Genomic DNA, 23466 nt, shown 5'->3' on the forward strand with positions numbered 1-23466 from the left:
CAGTGGCTATTTCTTCACAATAAAAGAAAGGGTCAAAAACTGGAAGAGGAGAGAATAACCAATGCCCAGAGGAAGTCCACAGAGAAGTGGCAGGGAAACATGAATGTCCTCAGCATCAACTGTGGCACTGTAGTTCTGTCCATGTTAATAAAATATTTGATTATGCATTTCTCTGCTATATGAATACAAGCTGGTGACTGCACAACATTCTTAATAATGTTGCTTCAGATTGCTCCTGTTTCTTTCCTATCTGCTTGTGCTCCTTTTCCAACTCCTCTGTTTAAGTCTTGTACTTGTTCATTTAGCTCTCAGTAGGACTTTGGCAGGATTAAATTAATAGCTGTCATCCTTGAGATATTTAAGATGTAGTCTGACCTGGTAGGAGATGAGCCTGTTCTGCAGTATCTCAGCTGCCATAATTTGCTAGCTGCTGAGTTTTTAAATGGAATTCACTATTAGTATATATACTGGTAAACATTAACACAGGACATTTTCACAGAACTTGCATGGACTGTTAGTTCTGTTTATGATTTTCAACATCAGTGTAACAGATAGCATAATTTGCTCTATTTTTTTGCCTCTGTTTATCACATGCATCATAGAGTTCAATGGGAAACTAGATCCCAAAGCACAGCTGAGAAATGAGGCACTACTCACACGCCAATTGGTGACAAAATGACTCATCCCAATATTACTCTATGAACATTAGGTTGGTGGTATGGTCATCTTTTATTGCCTTGTGTATTTTGCATGCAGTATCAACTTATCACTACACTAAATAAATATAATGATACTATATTTTGAGATAAGGAAGGTATAGGATTGTAAAATACATGTATTAATAAAACTTTTCCAGTTACCTTCCTGCACACATTCTTTAAGCAGACATGACATTTGTCAACTAGGACAAATTAGAATCATCACCATAAAAGTCATTCTATATCACTCATCATTAACTTTTTAACATAAGAGTTAAAGATTCAGCTCCATACTTTCAAAAAGAGTGAAATACAGAGATGGTATCTGTCAGGACTGATCTGTTTCAAAGACAGAGTCTGTTTGCTTAAAATTCTGCTATTTGTACCAGTACATATCTAAATACCTTTGAAAAGCTGGATGTTGTGGTACACTTCAATGGAACTATGTTAATCCACAATAAGCCAAAGGTCTGAAACTTACTTAAAAACAAAAACATAAAGTTCCCAAACTTTAGCCCTAGGAGGTAAGCTGGCAGTTTTCAAAAGATCTTCCAGCTGAGCCACGGTTGAAAGCTGTCTCACTGAACTATTGTAATCCTTCACCAGAGCTGCTCACAGGCAATTGTGAAGAATTAATGTTAGAAGAATGCTTAAATGATCTGAAGGCCATTATATGTAATTAGTATGACCAATGTCAGCATTTTTTAACATGATATTTTCTTTTCTGCAGATCTCTTCATGGGTACTGAAGAAGATACATGCTATGACTGTGTTAAGGAGGACAAAAGTATTCCTGTGTTGACTATGTGCTCATTGTAGAGCTGAATCTCTCTGCAATACAGTGCAATCCTAGTGATAGAACAAGCCTTCCAACTATAAATGGCTAGATGTTATAGACATCATGTATTTTCTAACAGTAATGACTGGATGCATGAAAAAAATCAAGGGTTTTTCTCAGTTTCTGAGGTATGGGCTTGAATAACTCTCTGATCAGCCTGAGTGTATGCTTTTTAAGGGTACAGCTTTAGCCTATCTGAAGCAAAAGGAACTCAGAGGGAGAAGTCCACAGAAAATTGGAGAGTTTAAACATGAAGAGAAGGTCAGCTTTCTGGAGTTCAAAGGAATCCTTAATTACAGTTTTCTAGGTTAAATAACAATATTGTATTATGATATTTATGCAATGCTAATCTATGTTTAATTTCCCAGTGAGTATTTCATGTACCGTTTCATAATAAAACTCGATTCAAATCCATTTTCAGATGATTTTGTTACTTTAGTAAATACTAAATGCTGATAAAATTAATGAAAGTGAGGCTCAGCACTGTGAAGTACTAAGGAAATGTCAGAGGACTTTCTAGGATCAACAGCTGGGAAGTACGATGGTGCAGTCTAATAATTTTGTAGTTTCTCTGCAGTTTTTCCTTTGTAATTCAGACACACTAAAAACCTGAGGACTAGTAGCAGAATAAACCACAATTTTAGGAAGATATATAAGCTCTTTACTGCTGCACAAAGCATTTGATAGGCTGAAATAGATCAACAGTCCTTCTAGTATACTTATCTTCCAGTAAGAGAGCTCTGCTAGATGACTCCAAAGAAAGAATTTAAATCTCAAAGCATCAAAGGCTTGCTTTCCCCTACTGCCAAGATGAAATCATAGTTTAGATCTGAGAGTGTAAAAATGCATGATCAAGCTGCTATTGTGTGCTTCATTCTTAATACTCTCAATACACAGGTCTCAATTTGCATATCTTCATTGAAGCTGAAGTCTTTAGGTAAAATCCTGGCTGTTTTACTTGCACAGTGGAAAATTCACACTGATCCCAATGATGCCATTTTTCACCCAGTGAAAGTCAATTCAAGTACTTTTCTGAAGGAAAAGAACTCCCACCTAGTTATATTCAGTCATGAGCTAGATAACTAGAAAGGTTAAATAGTAGCTTCTAGGTCTATCTCAGTAATACTGAATTAATCCTAAAGCAAACATGTGGAATAGAGTTTATTGTTTTTAAGTTTGCATTTCCACATGAAGGCTGAAGGACCTTGTAATGGTATCTCCAAAGAAAATCAAGTGTTATTAAGTCTAATTTACAAGGAGAAAATGAGAAACATAGCAAAGAGAAGTACTTCCAGATCTTTGTTCCATGTTCTCTCCCACTTAATAAGCCAAAAAATGTTTCAGTGTTTAGCCCACATCTGTGTGAGGCTGATTCATCTAGCCAACAGGCAAGAGTCAACACATATTTTCTCCCAGATTCAAACCAAAGCTACTATCAGTGTTTTTAGAGTTACAGCACTTAAACTTCTTTACAAAAGTAAGCTCTCTCTTAGGAATATCTACACTTTTGTTCTGTGGTAGAATTGACCATTGAGGTCCATCAAGACAAGAAAAAGAGCAGACATCATATAGGAAAGTTTGTGATATAGAGAACATAGGGAGAAAAAAAGGAAAAGAAAAAGAGAGAGAAGAGGAAAATATGAAGACAAAGAAGAAAAACTTAGACTGAAACCTATCAGTGCCTCTGTAATCCTGTGACCATGAAGAAGGTAGCCAAGATATTACTTTTTCATACATCTGGCTCTTCTGCGTTCTGTGAGATTTAAGAAGCCAAGTCCTCCATTTGTACAAATCAATTTGGGCCCTGAAAGTAAACAGAGAAACACCCTTCAACCTACCAGAGAGACAGCCAAAGATGAGGAGACCAGCACAGCACAGCAACTTTCAGGGTTTGCTTAGCATTGGCAAACACTGGAAACAGGAGAGAGAAGGAATGAGTGTTACTGCTTTAGACTATTGCCATGGATATAGTAGCCTCTCACCCTGCTTATTACACATTTCTGTATGTCAAATATATACACAAGGTTTTAATATAATCCAGTCAACTAATAAAAGAACAGGCCCTCAGAGCCAGGTTTTAATGCTGCTCAGGTCCAGTATTTATTATGACTCAGTAGGGAAAAACTCATACATAATCAGCATAAAAAGATAACACTGCATAAAGAACACACTGAGAGCTACAGAAGTTATATAATTAAGCTTTCTTTTTTGTTCCAGAGTCCTTCAGTGTGGCTGCTCTACTGTATTTTTATTCTATTCCTTTAAAAATATCTTTCTTTCAAGCCATGCTGTGTATGAAATCACTTACAGCTGAATTAGACCAAGAGTGTTGAAGGACTAGTTGGAGGTTTATCTTTGTCCATGTTGAAAATCTTGGGTAAGAACTCTAGACTTTTATACACACAGACAAACAATTAGCTATCCTAGTGATTGATGATAATCTATATGACATTAAGTAATTAGTGGTCTTAATATAACACAAATAGGAAGAAGAGCACTCTGAAAGCTACACGCTGAAATTGGGAAAGCCAGCATTTCCAAATGCTTTTACAGAAAAGGATTACAACAGACTTAGGAAAATCTTTGAGCTATGAAAGACACAAACATTTCTTTAGCTTTAATTGCTGCCTTGATTTATATTCAGTGTCCTGTAACTTTGCTTTTTCCCATCTGAAAACCTGCCCACTAGATGCCAGTGTTTCTGCATATAACCAGCAGCATGGCCCTCAAAGGCTGTTTGACTCAACATCCAACCTCCCTCCTTCTCCTCCCTTGTGTTTTTTACTCTTTTTTCTTATAATGTTCAGCTCAGATGATTAAAATAAAAAGTCACCTCTAAATCGTTAAAAAAAATGAAAGACCTTTAGCAAATGGCTGTTGTTTTTTGCCTTTGTGTCCAAGATTGCTGTGAATGTGGGTGACAGTGTGGTGTCTGCCTGGTTATGTGGTTGCACTTAATTATGCCACAGAAAGAGATGGTTGAAAGTTTCTACAGGGCACATTGTAGCATCTTGTGATTTTTTTACTATCTGCCATTCAAACATGGATCCTACTAAAAGGTTTGATGTGTTTGCAGAAAGAGGTCCCATTTGATCTATTTTCAGTGACCATCAAACGTCAGCTGGAAACTAATTGCTGAAAGAACTAACTGCTGAATGCAGTTCACTGCAGCAGGAATCTAGCTTAGATTCTCAGTAAGAAAACTTAATTTTTTAATGACTAAAGAGATCAGAGTGGACTTCAGAAGGCTATCTGAGCCTTTTATGGTCTACAAAGAGTAGAAAATCTCGTGAGAACTATGTGTCTTGAGATTTCTGGTATGTGATTAGAAATGGTGAGTGATCTGTCTCCTTTCTGGCATTTTAATCCTTTTTCAAGGCTGGGGGTAAAAATGTGTACTGAAATGAAAAACAGGAAAAGCAGAGGAGCTTCAATGAACTTTGAGCCAATACAACTATACTTATTCAATCAAAGGGACAAGTCCAGTCCAATGTAGATTCAGTAGGAAACCAAAAGTCTGAAGCACTAGCATTATTCCAAATCTCAAGATCATTCTGGTACTTCATATCTCTATTGATCAGTTAGAGGCATGGCTTAAACTAAAAGCCCTGCAGAAAGGCAGATTTGTCCCTTTCTAGCTGGGAGACAATGGGCCAAGCAATGCTCTTAGGATGACTACAGCAGAGCTCACCTACCTCACAGGGATCTGAGGTGTGACCAGTCCTGGGTGATTTGAATAAACAGGGTTTGCTTGACACCTGCATAGAAAAAAACCCAGCCAAACATAAGAGCAAGCCTTAGCAGTAATAAGAATGTAAACAAATGTAACCAAAGCATTTAAAATTAATACTGAACAAAGATGAGATTTATCTGCTCTTTCTACTCATGACTCCTAGACCCTAAAGTAGGTTTTCAGAACAGGCATTCTACTAGCATCCATTTCCTTGCATTGGATATGGAGGGACCCAAAGTCTACACCAATTGTAACCTAGCTTTCTCAAAATCTGATCCTCAGTAATTATGCAGAAACAACAACTGTGTAGCATGGCTATTTTTATGCTCAGACACTTGTGTTCATGATACTTTGAACATTTTACTCCTAAGGCTGAAAAGCATCCAATGCTTATGAAGTTCTGAATTTCACTTGGCAGCACCTTTAGCAACTTAGCACTTAGCAACCAGAGAGCTAGCAGGTGACCACAGAACATTTGGGAGGGAGAATCTTCCCCCTCCATTCACAGATCAATAGCAACACTTTCATGTAGAAGCAAATGTCACCTGGGATGTGGCAGATCCTTCACAGCATGTGGCTTGGCCTCAGCCAGTCTGGCACAAGAACAGAGCTCTCTCTCCTTGCCCCAGCTCACTCCCACCTGCTCTTTGCAGCACTCAAGGACTGTTTCATAAGCTCAGCACCATGCAAGAAGTCTCCTTTCCTTGCAGAACCATTCCCCCAGGAATGCAGCCATAGGCAAGATCTGACATTCAGAGTGTCATGAGGATGGGTAAGATAGGCAAAACCACAGGATTTTGAGAAAAAAAAAAAGGTACCAGTTTTAATGCAGAGCTGGAGCCTGAAATGAATCCAGGTTAATAATATGGCCCTCATTATCTGGATCAGCTTGTGCTGAGAAGCAACTGGGGACATTGATCAATACTGGTGACGTACCGTGTGATTCATAATGGGAGACAGATTTCCATCCTACTCCTATGCTTCTGTTATCAAAACATGGCTCATAAGTCTGTAAGTAATTAGCAGAGCTCTTTTCTTTTTTTTTTCTTTTCTGGCAAAGACTCTGATTAAGGTTCTTGGAAAAAAAAGCATTAAAAAAGAAAGACTAACACTGAGTGGCAGCCACAGGAAGAGCTGCAAAAAGGGGCTTGTGCTCAATTTATTGGTGCCATGGTATGCACAGGAACAGCACTGGACTCTTGTTATCTGTAGGGAATGGAACACTCCATCAAAACAGGGTCAGGCTGTTTCTGTAGTCATGGAAGAATACCAGTATGATAAATTTATAGGTCCAATGGAAGACTCTTTAATTTACTGGGAAATGACAAGGCGCCTGTGGCCAACTTGTGTAAAATTTACTCCTTTATACCTTAGTTACATGCCATTGAATATTTACTCTGAGTCTGTGGATATATTTATCATTCATGCAGCATCCCAGCCCATCAAAGAGCCTTACTCAGGGTAGGATGTGTTGGATTCCTCATCTTTCTAAAAATGAAACTTTAAAAGAAAATGAAATCTTTTGAAATGTTCTGTTCACAAAGCAAATTCCTCCTGGAAGCAACTGACAGGTACTTAGGGTTAAATAAGGACAGATTTCTGCACAGCAAACAAAGAGTATTAGGAGACATACTCCTTTGTTCATACAGCAGCTAGACCTGGTGGCCAATGACTCTATGTACAGGGAATTGTTCACAGCACTATTGTGCAGCTGTAGATTTGATTTGTTTCTGGTGTATGTCAGGTTACTTTATACTGTCCTCACTGTGCTATTCTGTGTTATCTACTGTTACTATCTTACACTACATTACTATTGCATGAATCCCATTTCAAATAGGTCACTGTGGAGGAAACTTTCAGACTGTACAACAGCCAAATACAATTACTGATCCACAGTAATCAGAGGCCCTGAGCCTGAAAAATGGTTCAAAAATACAGCTAAAGAATAAATATGCAGGGCCTCATTCTGTTCAATAGGAGCCAATCTTGTTCATGGAAGTCATCCAGTGAATTCTAGCCTTCCACAGAAGTGAAGCTGCTATGGTACATGGTACTTGAACAATTTTTCCCCTGTTGTTCCTGAATACAATTTTGGTAACTCCTAAATATACTCATTTTCTTGCTAAGACAGAAGGGGCCAACAGGCTGATACTACAAATGCTGTCTGGGATAGATCAAGGTTGAGCTGCTATGGGTGTTCTGCAGTCATGTGAAGAAAACAGAATCTCATATCTCACTTAGAAAACATGGCTCTAGTCCTTATGGATACAAAGAAAATCCTGAAATATTACTGGTGTTCAGCAGAGTTTGCCTGTGTCTTTAGGCAGGGAGCAGTTCCCAGACATGTGATGCGCCTCGTTCTTTCCAATTCTGACATTTATTGGCAATTCTAAGGAGGGTTGGGTTGAAGTCTGAGGGCAAGAGGCAGCATTGGACACTGGTGGGCCACAGCTTGCTTTCACTCAGCCCTACCAACCCTTACATTTATTCATCTTCCAATTGGGAAAAGCACAATTTTAGGCTCACAGGCAACAAACTTCCTTTCAAAGCAAAAGTAAAACAAATAAATGTTGTAGATTTGTGTCTATGTTTCTTTTTATATATGTATATATTGACAGATATTTGAATGGACTCTAAATTACAGAAATTAAGCTTATGTTTCATCAGGGGATGGATGTGAATTGCATTTCAGCATTCCAGCTGCAGAAATCAAGCTTTTCCAAGAACAGTTTCTGCCCAGAGTAATTTACTTTTAAGTCCTCAACATTTGAGGGCATTTCAATGATACACAAAGTTTTGCTAACATCAAATCAACAGCGCTGGAGGAGGTTTGGGGATGTGTGTTAATATTTGGTATTTTATACATAAGCCATAGCAGAAACAAAACAGTTTTGGGGTTTTTTTTTCTCCCCTTTCTCTGTTTACCATTTGATGCTTTAGAGCTGCCCAGGGAAAGAGAAAAATGTCTTCTATTTCACATTGCACAGCTGTTGCACTGCTGAGAAAAACATTTTAAATATTAATATGGCTTTGGGGCTGAAAGTATTTCTTAAGAGGCACTTCAATGAAATGAGTTTCAGCAAAGTGAACAATCACAGAAATTAGAGTTGAAGACCAAAATTCCTCCAGCTGATAGTAAGCCACTTGATTTACTTTTTGGTGCATGCCTACAGAGCTCATGATGTGTGATTCTATCAGTTACAGCTTTCCAGTCCAACCTCAGTAAAGAATTGCTTGTAGATACCTCTGGAGACAGAGACCTCTTCTTTTTCTCACCTGGAGCTTGTGTATTGGACTATCTCAGTTCTCCACACCAGCTTTAGGAAACTGGGGATACCTCTGTGCAGTTTAGGGTGCTTTTATCAGTGGCACAGCCTCCTCTATTCTGCCGCTGTGGTTAAACTCCCCAGGGAGGCTCAAGCTTTCTTACCCAATACTACTGATGTGTCTAAGGTTGCACATTGTGGTTGTCTCATCGGGCCATCCTGTGCGCTCATCATTCCAGCTGCACTAGAGGTGACTCACTCCAAAGGCACTCACAGTGCTTCAGCCCACCCAAGAAAGAAAGCCTTCGCTCAAACAAAACAGTCTGATGGTAGATTTCAAAGAGTGCACTGATCAGAGGGCATTGCTTTAAGCTTGGCAGGGATCCCTCCCGAGCAGGCATGGCTCTAGCAGGGATGATATACAGCCTGGCTTTACCAAGGGCTGCAGCATTATTTATGCACTCAGACTGCTGATGCATCTTCAGTTCTGCTCTGCAAAGGAATCATCCTGCATGGTCTGAAATTCATGGCTGCCAAGGGGTAGGAGGAGGCTACTTCCATCATTTCCTGTTTACCAAGGATGACAAACGTTCAAGCCATAAAGTTAAGTTATTCCCAAGATTTTAACTCTGCTCCATAAGCATCATCAGCTTTGCTGTTGAAATCATCCTCTCTCAAGAGCGGGTCTGAAGTGAAGAGCACCTGTGGCTTCAGGCTGTCAGCAGCAGGACACACGTGAGCCCAGAATGAGTCGCCTGAGCAGAGGGAGAAATGGATTCCAGCTCTGAGCTACACACAGTAAATCACCAGCACACAGAGAGCAGCACAGGGGCAACACAAATACCAAAACGTGCTTTTCTAGAACATGGCTCCTTAAATTAAACATGACAAGAAAATATATGAAATGACAGCAAAGACATTTTCTCCTTAGCTGTTGCTCCAATTTAAGCCCACACACATCTCATTTATTTTCAACACTGCTCTTCTGCTATCTCTATCCCATAAGAGATGGTGACAGAGCATTACCAGCAGAGCAGGGCTGCAACAGATGGTGAGTATTTATTAGCTTTTTGGTAATTTCCTTTTATTTTTGGAATTCAGTTACAGCAGTGCCCAACGTTCCCTGTTAAAACACAAATCCTCTTAAGGCCAGCAGTGTACAAACCTCTCTCCATATAACGCTGCTATATGTTATGTAGACAAACGTCCTAGCTTTGGGCTGCAATGGCTGTATTCACCCATGTGGTGACAGGGTTGATTAGATGTTGCAAGCACTTGCAGTCCTTACTGAAAATCAGGGAGATCAGCATTTACCATAACATTAGCATTCAGACATTGTTCATTTGCCTCATGACCAGATTTTACTACCTGTAACCCTCACCTTCTGATCTCCTTTGCTATCACATGAACAATGCATGGCATTGCTCAAATTGATTGTCGTTAGGCTGGGGTACTTAGGAACTATAAATACATCACCTCAACTGTCCTAAAATTTTTAGGGTGGAATAATGAACTGCACTGAGCAAATGGGTAAATAAAGGATCTTCTTAATTCTGCTTAAATTAGCAGGAAGAGTTTGCATTTAACTGAAAAGCTCTATAACTGTATATTATTACTTATTAAAAGCCACACTTTCAGTAGAACCTTAAGCTAAAATTGAAGATGTAATGCTTCCAAAAATGCAAGCTCACGTTAAGGAGCTGTGTGCACTGCCCAATTAATGGAGACCCAGGCTCCCCAAGCCCAGGAATAAGGCTGTCTGCATGTATGTGGCCATGGAAAATTGCTCAGCCAAAGTTTATATAAGGAAAATAGAATCTACTATTCTAAAAGGAGTGTCATAAAGTTTGATGTGCCTATTTCAAAAGCAATTGGAATAGATATTTCCCCCCCCCGCCTTCTCTGACCAGACAGACATGTCTTTGCTTCCAGCTTTAATGCCAACTGCAGGAAAAAGTGAAAAATAAAAAGGCAGGGAGAGGGGAATTAGACTTTGTGGCATTTGGGAGAACACAAGGCAAAGCTGGAAGGTGTCCATGAGGGAAGAAAGCTGAGTGGGATGTGATAGGAGTGAGCAAGGCTAGAAACAAAAGACCTCTGGCTGCGTTTTGATTGAATCAGGTGAGGCCAGCAGGGACAAACACTAAGCTGGTTTTTGACAGCAGTGAGTCCCTGCCTATGCCTCTGTGTGAAAACAGTGTCCCAGCTTTGCTCTTTGATCCTTCAGTTTAATTCAATCCAGGGGCAAATCAGAACGAAACTGGGTGTGTGTAGGTGCAAGTGTGCATGTACTTTTGGGGGGATGGCTGGATAGCTGGCTGGAAGGATGGAGACAATGAGCCATTGGTGCTGCCCCTCTTCCCAGCACGTTCCCTGCACTGCCTGAGCCAGTTCCCATTGCTGTCACACATTTCAGGGCTCAAGCCTGACACACAGAAAGGCCTTTTTTTCAGACCCAAGTGCTTATAGGAATAGAGATTTCAATTACAAGAGCTGTAATACCATCTTTGGGATGCCTGGTTTCCTTGTGGTGTTGCAGTTTCATAGATGGGGCTTGCAGTACCAAGGGGCTACAAACTCCAGTCACTCATTGCTTGCTCTGGGGCTGCCCAGCACAAATGTCAGTCAGGTAGTCCACCAACATTGCCTGCTGGCCTCATAACCCTGTCAGGTCATTACATCAAGTGATGGCTGTAACCCTGCCTGGCTCCTGTCACTGCACTGGTCTGCAACACCGAGCAGATCCGAGTAAAGATCAGTTCAAACTTACAGATGAACCCAAAGAAAGTTTCTGTTACTGATAACAGGCCAAACCACACCTGCTTACGGGACAAAACGCTTTCACAGTGAGACTGGGTCAGACTCAGAGAAGCCCAGGGCAGCATAAAGCACTTCTTATTCCTGTGCTCTGAGGATCTCTTGTCCCACAGTGGTGGTACCTCAGGGATTACGTTGGCACAGTCCTTTCACTCTGCCTCCAGAGCTATTGTCCTGTGCTGCCTGAGAAAGATTCATTCTGTGTCATAAGAGGAAAGTAGATGAATTGGCAGAGAAGGGGCAGTGGGTGCCAGTCTGACAGCACCAAGGCTTTGCTTTCTCATCGTGTTTGTCCTTTGGTTATCTACAGGACACACGTTATCCCCTTTGTGGAAGCCCCTGAACCTCTGGGAAGTCCCTGGGCCTCTAAGAAGTGGCTGACAAAAACCAGCTAGTCTGTTAATCTCTGCTTTAGTCCATGCCATGAAAAATGAGAGACTGTCACAAATTCTACATAGAAATGTCTTTTTTTCCTGTCCCTAAAACGAGTCCCTCAGGATTACATACAAATGCCAAAAGGCTGTGGCAAAGAAAACCCAGGACACTGAGCTTCTTGCCCTTTTTGCCTAGCAGAGAAGTTTATGTTGTGTTACATGGTTCTTCAGTTTGATATTGCTTTTACTTCAAGAATTGGGAACTGCATTTAAAAGTGGCTATTTTAGTTGAATTTTCAGTTGTGTCCCATGTAGCTGTGGCTATTCAGCTCCACTGCCTGTGTGTCTTTCTTTGTGTTTTGATATATGACAACAATACAGAAAGACTGGGATATGAAGCGGCTTGGTGGAGGAGGATATAAACCAGATGTGTAACATATCCAGTGTGCACTCAGTGTACCTCCTGTGACCTGTCTGGAGATGATACAAATACAATCATTTTTTGAGACAAGAAATAGAAATTAGCTCCAACAGCAGGGAGGGAATATAACAGCCCAGAGCAGCCCAGAGAATAAGAAACAACTTGAAGATACCAAAACCCAAAAAAAAGCAAGAAAATTGAGCACATCTCTGTAAAATTTTGTAAAATAAGAAAAGCTAAGTGTCTTTCCCTTGTCTTTTGATTAAAACTGTGAAGATAATTCTCTGCAGAAAAAGCTTTAAGCCTTACTGTCACCTTTTAATCTCAATTTTGTAAGTATTTCCCTTCAGACCAGACTTTAAAAGAATGACAGAATTCCTCATGGCTAGTCCCAGCAAGCTGATTTTGGAGTTTCCATCTGAGAAGAAAGCCTCACTTCAGGATATACATATTTTTTTCTCCAACAAGGAATTTTAAGTTGAATGGCCAGACTTTCATATGTTACAAACCTTGACTGATGCCTGACGTCACGGATATCAATGCAAATCGGCCTCCACTGTGGCAGGGGATAAAACAAGACAACTCTGTGTAACAATTGACTCTCACTGAATGGGTTGATTTGTGGAATAACGTGATGTTAACTGCTAGCAAGTGTACACAGACATTTGCCCATTATGATGGATGAAATCTGTGGAGTTTGTTAAGCTTTTCTGGAGCAGACAACTGGATTCAGAAGGTGTGTCTAACCAGCAATAATTATCATCAACTCTGTGACAAAACTGAAACAAGCACCAACACTGACCTGGAAGATTTGTGTCTTTCCAGGATGACCCTACATTTTTTCTTGTTCTAGTACTGGGTTTGATGCATCTCCCTTTGTCACCACATTCTGGTCACAATCTTGTGAAAATATGCAGCATCTAAGGGGTTTTTTTTAACACCAAAGTTATTGCTGTCACGGGTTTGAACCTGCTCAGTCTGAGTAGTGGCTACGAGAGTTTTTCTCTTGTGGTGAAGTTTGGGAGTAAGAGTTTTCCCTTTCTTCTTTTACCTTGGCTGCTGGTGTGGCAGGTCCCAGCAGTGGCCCTCCCCATTCCCACACAGACGGGTGGGGAAGGGGTGGGCTGGGAAGGGGAGCCGAGGAATTCTGGTTTGGCACCCCTTGTGCAGGGAGGCAGCCAGGCAGCAAGGAGGGGAAGGCAGCCAGAGCCAAGCACAATGCTAACATGGACTGCTGCTTTTGGAAAGGAGGAAACCCAGGAGCCACAACTGAAGCATTGCTTTGCTGTTGGGGTAACTCAGCTGTATGCTGCGTGTTGCCCCTAAGCCCCAAGAAAGCTGGGACAATGTTTCAGTGAACTGGGAAATGATCTTTGAGCTGTGTCAGAACTGAAATGCTCACTGGTCAGATAATTTGGAAAAATACCTTGTTTTTCTTTGGTTGACTAGTCTCCAGAAAAGTTCATGATGGCATGCACATTGTGGTAAAAAGGAAAAAAAGGAGAACAAACAAGAAATTGGAATTAATTTGACATGCTGGGTGTAGGACTGCTGGGAGATGGCAGAAATCACAAATAGGAAAGGAGACACTGATACTTGTTTACTGCTGAAGAGATGAGCAGAGGATTCCCATCTGTTGACTACCAAGAAATGGGAAAGAGCTTATGAGAAAGGATCAGAGGAGTTCCCAAGTTCACAGCCTAGCCTAGACAGTTTGATTTGTGTGGGTTGGATGCTGCTAGTCTAATCAGGCCATCATTCAATGGCCCTTTGGGCTGCTACTGAAAAAGTGGTTCTTCCATTCCCTCTTCCCTCAGATAGTCATTTCTGTGCTCTCTTATGCCAGAACAAGCATTTATGTGGCTCTACTGCCCGAAATAAGTAATTAACAACAACAAAAAAGAAACCCATACAACTAATGGAGTTGATATTGAGCTGGATCAGTTCTGTGCTCCAAATCGCTGCACAGCCATGTAAACACTGGTGCCAGACAAGAGGGGGTGAAAAAAGTGACTGGGTGCAGAGGAAGAAGGGGGAGAGAAGTGGAACAACCTCTTTCAGCAGCAGCCAGATTTATGCCAGATTAAAGTGACCGTGTAACCACAACCTCTTTGAGCAGCCCCCTTAATTTCATTTTGGGCATGCGAAGAATCAGCTATTACTCCTACTGAGTTAAGAGCAGCACAAACAGGCTTTTATCATCTGATGGTCTCACATTTGCTGAACTTGTGATGTGCTCCGTGCTCTGCCAGAATTTCTGGGAGGATCTGTGGCAATTATAAGGAAACCCACCTAGGGACAATATCATTCCAGTGTAGGAAGGCTGGTATGTGTGCAGCCACTTTAGGAGCTCTGTCTGCTATGAAAGCAAATGAGCCCAAGAGCAGACAAGAACTGATATGTGAAGTTAGAGTATAAATCTGACTGCATAAATTAAAAGGACGGGAATGCAATGGATTTTGAATAGGTTCTTTCACATGATAGTGTTCTCCTGGAATCAGAAAGCAGACCTTGCAGCAAAAAAAAGCTTTACAGTGTTCTGAAATAAATATTAGTATTTCTCTTAGCACAGAGGAGTTAAATGAAGTGGCAAATCAAAACACTACGTGTATGCATATACATTAGTTAGAGATAGAAAGTGTGGACTGTGGTGAAAAGGGGTTGATATGGAGTATTGACTGATACAGAACACGGGCAAAATACTGACTGAGTGTTGCAAGTTTTCTGCTTTCCCCAAGATGTCTTCTTTCTGGGCTAGAACTGGAGATTCATGAAGGCCTGAGCTTCCAACTTGAAATTTCAACTTCTCTAAGCAATTCCCTGCATGTTACTTTATGGAAAGAGTCATGTTGTGGGCCAGTGCTTCCCTGAATCAGCTGAGAGCCTGCAATGGAAGGTCCAAGGGAAGAACTGAGCTCTTTATCCACTCGATTACAATGCAGACAATATCTCTGCAGAAATCAGAGAAGCAGAATAAATTAGGATATGCTGAGATCCAAGGACTCCTACGGGGTGTCCAAGAAGCAGCACAATGTTATTTTAGGTCACTGCAAGAATGCCACCAATACCAGTGCTGGTAACACTAATTCCATGCCAGGGCCACAAGTGCCTTAGGACTATTTATAAAATGACTATCCATATGCCACTATGAAAGTAGCCATGTCCCAGAGTGTTGTAGTGAATGCTATTTTTTGCCAATTGCTTCAAGTTTTAACAAAATGATTTAGCTCTCCTGATAACCTGTTCTGATCCCTGTAGTAAATTTTGTAGGTGTTCATTCCATACTAAGTGACAGAATATTTTCAGTGTCTTACACCATTGCAGTGATACCTCTTCTCAGGTTTGTTCTTTCCCATTTATTGATTTCAATATATTTATGAAAGAGTTCTGCTTTCCTTTCAAAAATAGCATAGACCAAAAGCACTGAAAAACCTAGCAAAATTTGCTTTTCTTGTTAAAACTGAATTAAGGGAGCATGTTTTTACTGAAGAGGTACCTCTCATTCCCTACAAGCTCAATGTTTATTATGACACTGGGAAAAGGATATTTCTGGTGCTAATAAGGTTTGATTATGGTTTTTTCTTTTTTCTCCAAGCAATTACATCTGAAGCATTAACAATTTCCTCTGGGAAGCTGTCCTGTCTCAGCTGGCCACTTCTATTGGTGGCCTGATCCAAAGCCTGCTGAGGTTGATTTCCAGTCTTTTGACTCAGTCCCACTATCGATGTCGCTTGATCTTCTGTGAGACTGGAAATTATTCACCCTCTAACTGTCTTATTAAATTTCAGCTGGCTTTGGCTACTGGCCTTCTCCAAGGGTTGCCTTGTCAGGATGCTTACTTTCCTCCACCAAACACCAGAAGTAGTTTAAACTGAAAACATACCAGTTAGTTTCACACAGAACATTCAAACATTCTAAATTACAAGAATGATTGAAAAGAAAAATACAGAGCTCTGCTGCAATTCGGTGTGTCTCTGCCATCCATAAAGGGCACAGCCAGTCATTTCATTCAAAACAAAACACGCAGTCTTTCTAAATACCCTCCCTGATCAGACCACCAAAGCACTTAGCATCTCTCTTTTGCTCACCAAATATTTTTATGATTTTCCACAAGAAACAGCCAGGCCAAACGTTAATAACCACTGTGAGAGGATGGGAGTACATCATGTCTCCAGACACCGTGGAAATAAAATAAATCACTAGAGGAGCAAAATTTTATATGTCTTGTTTTGCTATAAGGAAAAGATGAATAGAAGCATGAACCAAACTAAGGAGCAAACATCTATTCTTGCCTAGATCTTGGAGCACTGTTATTATCAGAAAAAAGCGATCTTCAGGAGCGGCCAAGATGTTTGAAAGCATGAGCCACGGTCTTTAGAAACTCTTTAAGATCAGAATGTCAACAGTAGAGGCTGTGCCTATACCAATAAATAACATGCACAATTTTAACAATGAGAGCAGTTAATCACTGTGGTATCTTATCTAGGGATGAACAAGATTCCTGTTACTTACAGTCTTTAAATCAAGACTTGGCACATGTCTGTGTGTCACGCTGCGATGTAAAGCAGAGACACGAGGGCCACTTTAAAACCACCCAGCTCACACAGTAACAGCAGTCTAGCAGTAGAAAGGCAGAGTTAGTACAAATTCATTAGGTCAATTTATTTTGCTTTTTGGTAGGGTAAATTAACCAACTCTGAGTTCAGATAGACTGCTCTCTGTCTCCACCAGCTTATTTAGTTACCCAATGTATCTTTACCTTTCCCTGTGGTCTCTGGTGTAGATGTAACATGTCTGACTTTCTATACAAAGCATTAAAGCTCAGATAGATACTATGGAGAGATGACTAGATGATGCTCATGGCTTGGTAGGCAGTGTCTCTCTAAAGAGTATGCAGATAAAATAAGAACACTTTCAGAGATCAGCCCTGTAACAGCTGTCACTCAGCAATACAGATTAAAAAACTCTTCCTTAGGGTCTGCCTGGCTTTGGCCCTCTCTGACCCCTGATTCTTGTTTGTGAACCTCAGACTATGCAGGAGACAAGTATCTCTAGAGGTCCCTTCCAACCCCTACCATGCTGTGATTGGGACCTTCCTGGTTTGCACTGTTGTCAAGATTCACATAGAAGCAATCTTCTTTGAAACCAGTGAGAGATACTAACATGAGCTTTTGATGCCTTAATGTACTTCCATCCTAACCTGAGCATCAGCCACTCCCTGAGAAGATTGTTTCTACCTGTGTTCCCTTCCCCCACGGCAGAAGAAACTCCTGTATCAGCATCTGTTTCTATTATTAAACTCTGGATATTCCCCCCCAACATTCCTGCTCTCCTAACACTTGTCCTCGGCTACCCTTAGAAACTTGCATGGCAAAAGCTTCTGCCTTTGCTGCAAGGGTTGTGCCTCGCTGGCACAGCCGGCGCTTCGTGAGTGGACACATTTCAATCCCACTTTCAGCTTTGCCACCAGAAAGCCAGGCACACAAACTGAAATGCTGCCCGTGCATTACCACAGTGTCTTCTATAAGAAAACATGGATTTCTGCCACTAGACAGACACAGAAACTAGTAAGCTATTCCCTGCATTCTTCTATCCCCCTGGGCGCCCTGTGTAAGGGAAGCCATTGATGCTTGCCATCAGATAGACACACAGACTAGTAATAAAATACCCATGATTCACTGCATTTTTATTCCTTAGGGTGTTTCTGAAGAGGGAGCTACTGATTTCTTACTTATGTTTAAATGATTTGTGAAGGGGAAAAAAATAATCTATTTTATAGCCCGTGCCTTTAGCTGTAGGGGAAACTGTTTGCTGTGAGTTCTGTATTTCGTCTGATAGATAGCTTTCCTCTAATTACTTATCTTTGGTTGGTTTTTAGGAAGCTGAAGTTTTCTCTCATCCTGTAATTTTAATCAGTTAAAGCTTGCTATTGGGTGAAACACCAAAACCCTCCCAGCTTCTGCATTTATGCATTTCAGTGGGAGATTTTCCATCTTGAAGAACGTGATCTTTAATTCCCCATCATTTACAACACAGTAGCTCCCTCCCATGCAATGAGATGATAGTTCCCTACTCTAAGAATCATGTAAAAGGTAAAGAAGGTGAAGAGAAACAAATGTCCTAAGTAGTTTTCCTATAGTCACACAGAAAATCAGGCAGAGCCGGGCAGAAACCAAGTTCTCTGAATCTTTGGTCCAGTGCCCTGGTCACTAGATGTGCTGCAAGTCCAGCATGTGTGCATGTGAGTTGTCAGGTGGAAGAACTGCCAGGATCTTCTCGACCTGCCAGCTCTGTGCTACAGGAGGTCACAATGATCCTCCTTGTTCTTTGGAAGCAGGAGGACTCGCAGGTTCTGGGTTTGGACACCATGGAGACAGGCACAGCACAGCAACCCAAATAAAGATAGAGGTCTCCTCGTTCAGCCAGCAAAGAGAATCCTATCCCCAAGACAGACCGGAGACACATCATTGCCTAATGCTCTAGAAAGCACATCCCCTGGAACTCCCACGGCAGGGCTCTCACCACAGGGCATATTTTGGTGAGTGGTGTGAATCTGGCCCTTCTTCACCATTTCCTTTCCATATTAGTCATATTTAGTATTGCTCTGCTTTCTGCCTCTGGAAGCCCAGCATAAGCACTGTGTCTGGTCTGGGGAGAAAGCAAGCATAGCATTTTCTGTAGGCAAACATCCACAGCTCAAAACCACCTAATAATATGTCTCAGTTCTTCCTGACTTGGTAGTGTCTGTGTTGGAGAAGCCAAGGTTTAGAAGAGAAGAAATTGGCCAGGACAAAAGTGCATTGGAAGAACTCTGTGGAGGCACTCAGGCAAATCCTGCCCACACTACCTCTGGATCCATCCAGGGCTTTCATGGTCACTGCATTTGCCAATATTATGTTTTGTTTTATGTTTTTTTAAAAAGCAAACAATCAATAAAAGGAGAAAAAAAATAAGCAACTGCTTGGCCTGAAGCTTGTTGCTACTCGAGAACTTCCCACCTTGTACTAAGTGAAGGTAAAGCTGTGGCCAGTGAGCTCCTGAAGTTGTTTGGGCCAAACAAGCAGAGTTTAGGGCTGAGCTGGCTAAGTGGTAGGCTGATTCTCTGCATTTCTCAGGGAAAGGTTCCTCAGAGAGTCCTTTAAAAATCCAAACTGGAAATCAAAGCTGTTGCTTAGGTAGGGAATTCCTGAACACCAGCAGTGGTGTGGCAGCTTGCAGTCCAGCAAGGGGAATGCCTCCACCTGGACTTGCATTTATGGAACTCCCTTTCCACTGACCAATACCCACTGCTGCCACTGCCAGTGCCTCTGAAAAACACATCTGCAGCATAATATGTAAGGAGGAAGATGATGGGAGTGCTAGAGTGGTTCTTCCTTCATTGCTCCCTTGCCTGCACAGATATTAAAGATCCAAATTCCAGTTCTGCCAGGCCATCTCACCAACCTTTGAATCCTCTTTATTTGAACTAATCCAGAGACTGAGTTACGAACCACCCATGTCATCCTAACCTTTTCCTGTTACCTAGAAGGCAAGATTTTGTGTTTCTTCCTCTATACTGAGAGGACAGCATGAATCTTTGAGTGATTTGCACACAGAGATCTTATTCAGAGGCACCTGCTTTTAGGACTGAGATGTACAAGCAGACACAATAAGTTTCATATTAAGTTTCTTGGAGATCTAAATATATATATATACATACATACATACATATATATGCACAACCTTGTGGAACAAGAAATTCAACAGCACCAAATATGTCACATATCAGAAATACTTCTTCCATATGCCCTTGGGCATTACTGCCAACTGTTAATTATCATTTAACTTCAGTTGGAACAGACTTATTAGCATAAGGCATAATCAGTTTGTCATTGTGGGAACTGGACATTACAATAAACAATCTTCTGAAGCTCTCACATACAAATTGTAATTCAAGGTAAAGATCTAGAACAATCCACACAGAGACTGCCTGAAGCAGAAGTACAGATTCTGGAAGGAGCAGCTAAACACCTCATTAACTGAGCTTCATGTCGTTTAGTCTGAATGACTGAATATTTCCAACACAATTGAAACTGTGGTTCTCTGAATTAATGTTATTTTTAATAAAAGGAGACATTAAGTTGCCTTCTTTGGTGAGCATTGTGGAATGTTTCTGACTTCCCTACCAGACATGGCTGCATTTGAGTGATATTTGTGAGGCACTTGGAGAAGAGATTATGCCAAACCTCAGTGTTGGATTAATCTGTCTGTGTGAATTTAGAGGATGAAAAGCCACCTTCCATTTGATGGCAAAGTGTCAAATTCTGTGTTAGTGTAAACTCATGCAGACAGTTAATTAGGAAAAAAAAATGATTCCAGTTGTACTGACAAAGAATCTGACCCTGGTCCATTTGCCTGAAATGAAGCAACCCAAACTCTGTGTCTGAACGTGCCAGAAGTTTGTGTTAAAACTGATGTCTGGCTCCTAGCTTTGCTTTTTGGGCCTTTTTTAGATGCATCTTTTTGTGGTGATGATCCATCGCTTTATGAATGCATTGCAGCAACTGCTAGTCAAGAAGGCACAAATCAGCAGGAAGATGCTTTATAAATGACAGAATTTTAAGAGTATTACATTTTTTCAGACCTTTTATATGTTCACCTGAAATCACAGAGCAAGCACACGTGCCAGTTCAAAGAGAGAATAGATTCCTGTTCACAACTAAGGAATGAGTTTTTTATCATCAGTAACTCAATATATCCCTCCCTTCATTTGGCCAGTAGTGCTTTGTGAAAGCTCACTCTCTGCTGGTGCATGAAATCAGGGCACTGCAGCGATCGATTCTCCTTTGATTAAGAACTGAGCATTGCAGCAGCAGCAGTATCTCCAGCCAGATCCCTTCTGCTACAGAGGACACAGCAACACTGACTGCAGCAAACAGATCTGCAGGACCATTTTCAAAGCCGTTTCAGTGTCTCACTGGGAGATTTTTGCTGGCTAAATTAGCAAAATTCAGAGCATACATTAGGTCTGTGACTCCAATTAATGAGTCCTTTGTTGTACTAGACGAATTGGTAAGGAGGGTCATTTTCTAATACATCTTCCCCACCAGAGAAAAACACCCACCACTAAAACCAGCCATAGGCAATCCATTACTTTTATATTACCCATGTAAGTTGCTCCTTACAAATAATGAACACTCATAACTAAGCACTGCTCAGAAGAATAAATGACTAACCAGATTTTATCAGTACACAAGCTAAATTCAATGATTTATGAAGCAATCTTGGTCCTGTCTAATGGAATTTTCCCAAAATAAATTCATGTAAACAACTTGCCACAAAGAGGCAGTCAGTGCTGGTTGGTATGTGTAAACAGCTTTAACAGTTGAGAATATAATCTCCTTGACTGCTGGGCAGTCTGGGGAGATTCATGCAGAGTCTCCGTTCAGAAAACCACCTTTGGCTCTGATCCTCCTGACATCATAACGCCATCTATTTCATTAGTTTTTAGTCAATGTTACTATCATCATGGATGGGCAGAATCATTTTGCCTCTCAAAGCCAGCACGTGAATTTTTACAGTCCTCATCAGAGCCCTGGGATGAGAGTCACAGGTAGGACTAGTGGCAAGAGGTGAGAGAGACAGAAAGGAAAAAACACTCAACCCAAAAATCCAGCCCCTGAATAAATGCATCAGAGTGCACTCAGTTTCCTGTGGTGAATTGCCAACACCTTTTTACATGTTCCTAGAATCAAGCTGAAAGGGCAACACGGTCCTGTTAACATGTCGCATTCATTCTTGACATGTTTCCTGGGGAACTCCCAGTTAGTGGTGTCTAACTGCAAAGTGAAGTCAAGTATTTAATAATTTGTTAATTAGTCCTGTTAGGAGATAACACTGAGAACAACATGTGCAAACTGATCTATGTGAGTGGCTCAAACCAATCTGGGCTGATTCCCAAACACCCTAGAGCACAGCTCTTCTCAGCCGAACCAAACCATTTTCAGTTTGCATCATGAGCAGAAATATTTCCTTCTCTGCCTTAATTCATCCTCAAAAGCAACACATCACAGTCAGCATCAGTCTGTTAGAATAAGGGCAAGTGGGCCGGCTGGCTGAGTACCAAAACTGCAAAGACAGCTTTTTGTGATGGCTATTCATAAATATAGCATCATTAGCAGTTTCATGGGAAGGATAGCTACAGTACAGCATGTTCTACTGCTCGGTGGAAGAAGAAATCCTGCACTATACACACAGATTTTACAGGCACTAATAAGTACCTTTTTTAGATCTGTAGAACTTTCAAGGCTTTTCACAGCTAATATTTCTACATTAGCCCAATTTCCCAATATGTCTGCTAGACAAACGAAGACTGATGCTTTGTAAAAGGGACTAGTGATTTTGCATGCCTGTTCTGGGTTGCCTAACTTGAGCCAGCCCAGAGAACAGCCTGAGAGTTTGAGCATTTCCAAAAATCAGTTCCTTTGAGGTGTCTCAGCATTAACACCTCATCAGTCTCTCCTCAGCTCCAGTCAGTGACAAAAAAAAATCCCCAAACACTCCTCGCTCCTCAAGTCCCTGCTGAAGTTGGACAGGGTGCTTTCTTCCAGAGACATAATTTGCAAGCACAGCCTAATGCTGCTGTTCGATAGCTGGTGATAACCGTCTCGGGCTGGAGCTGATAGAAGTGGTTCCTATGGCTTTTATCCTGTAAGTTTAGATCAGCGTGAACCAGATCAGTATTTACATCCACTGCCTCAGATGGCTGTCTGATCAGCTCTCTGTCATGTAACTTGTGACATGTTTTGGACTCTGGTTTCTTGCCATCAAAATTTTGTTTCAATTTTTCGGTTCATTTGGTTAAAACAAAAGGAAGCGTTTTCAGACAGCTGAATTAAAGGATATTATCCATCCATGGCTTTTACATTAGGATGGTTTCATCTTGAAATAAGAAGAGAATAGTTTAATTCAATCATTGGCACAAAAATAATACCAGTATCAGATAATGGAGACTTCCTAGGAAAGATATACCTGATGTCAGACAGCCTCGTAAGCAGGCTGGCAGCCAGTCCTAATGGAAAAACAGTCTGTGAAGAATTCCCAGCATATTATATTCCCAGGCTTTTTAGAAGCTATTTTCTGGCTAATCAAAAAACAGAAGCTATGTCTTCAGCAGATATAGAATAACATCCTTGCTAAAATACATCAGCTCGAGATCTGGCCCACAGCATGAATTTAAGATGTTTAGCTACACTTGACCCCAAATCTTTTTCCACCTTCCCAACTTTAATCAGGTGTGACAGCAGTTGAAGTTAGTCTGTTCAGGCCAACGTGAGTGAA

This window comes from Colius striatus, chromosome 18, assembly GCF_028858725.1.
Source record: "Colius striatus isolate bColStr4 chromosome 18, bColStr4.1.hap1, whole genome shotgun sequence".
Taxonomy (NCBI): domain Eukaryota; kingdom Metazoa; phylum Chordata; class Aves; order Coliiformes; family Coliidae; genus Colius; species Colius striatus.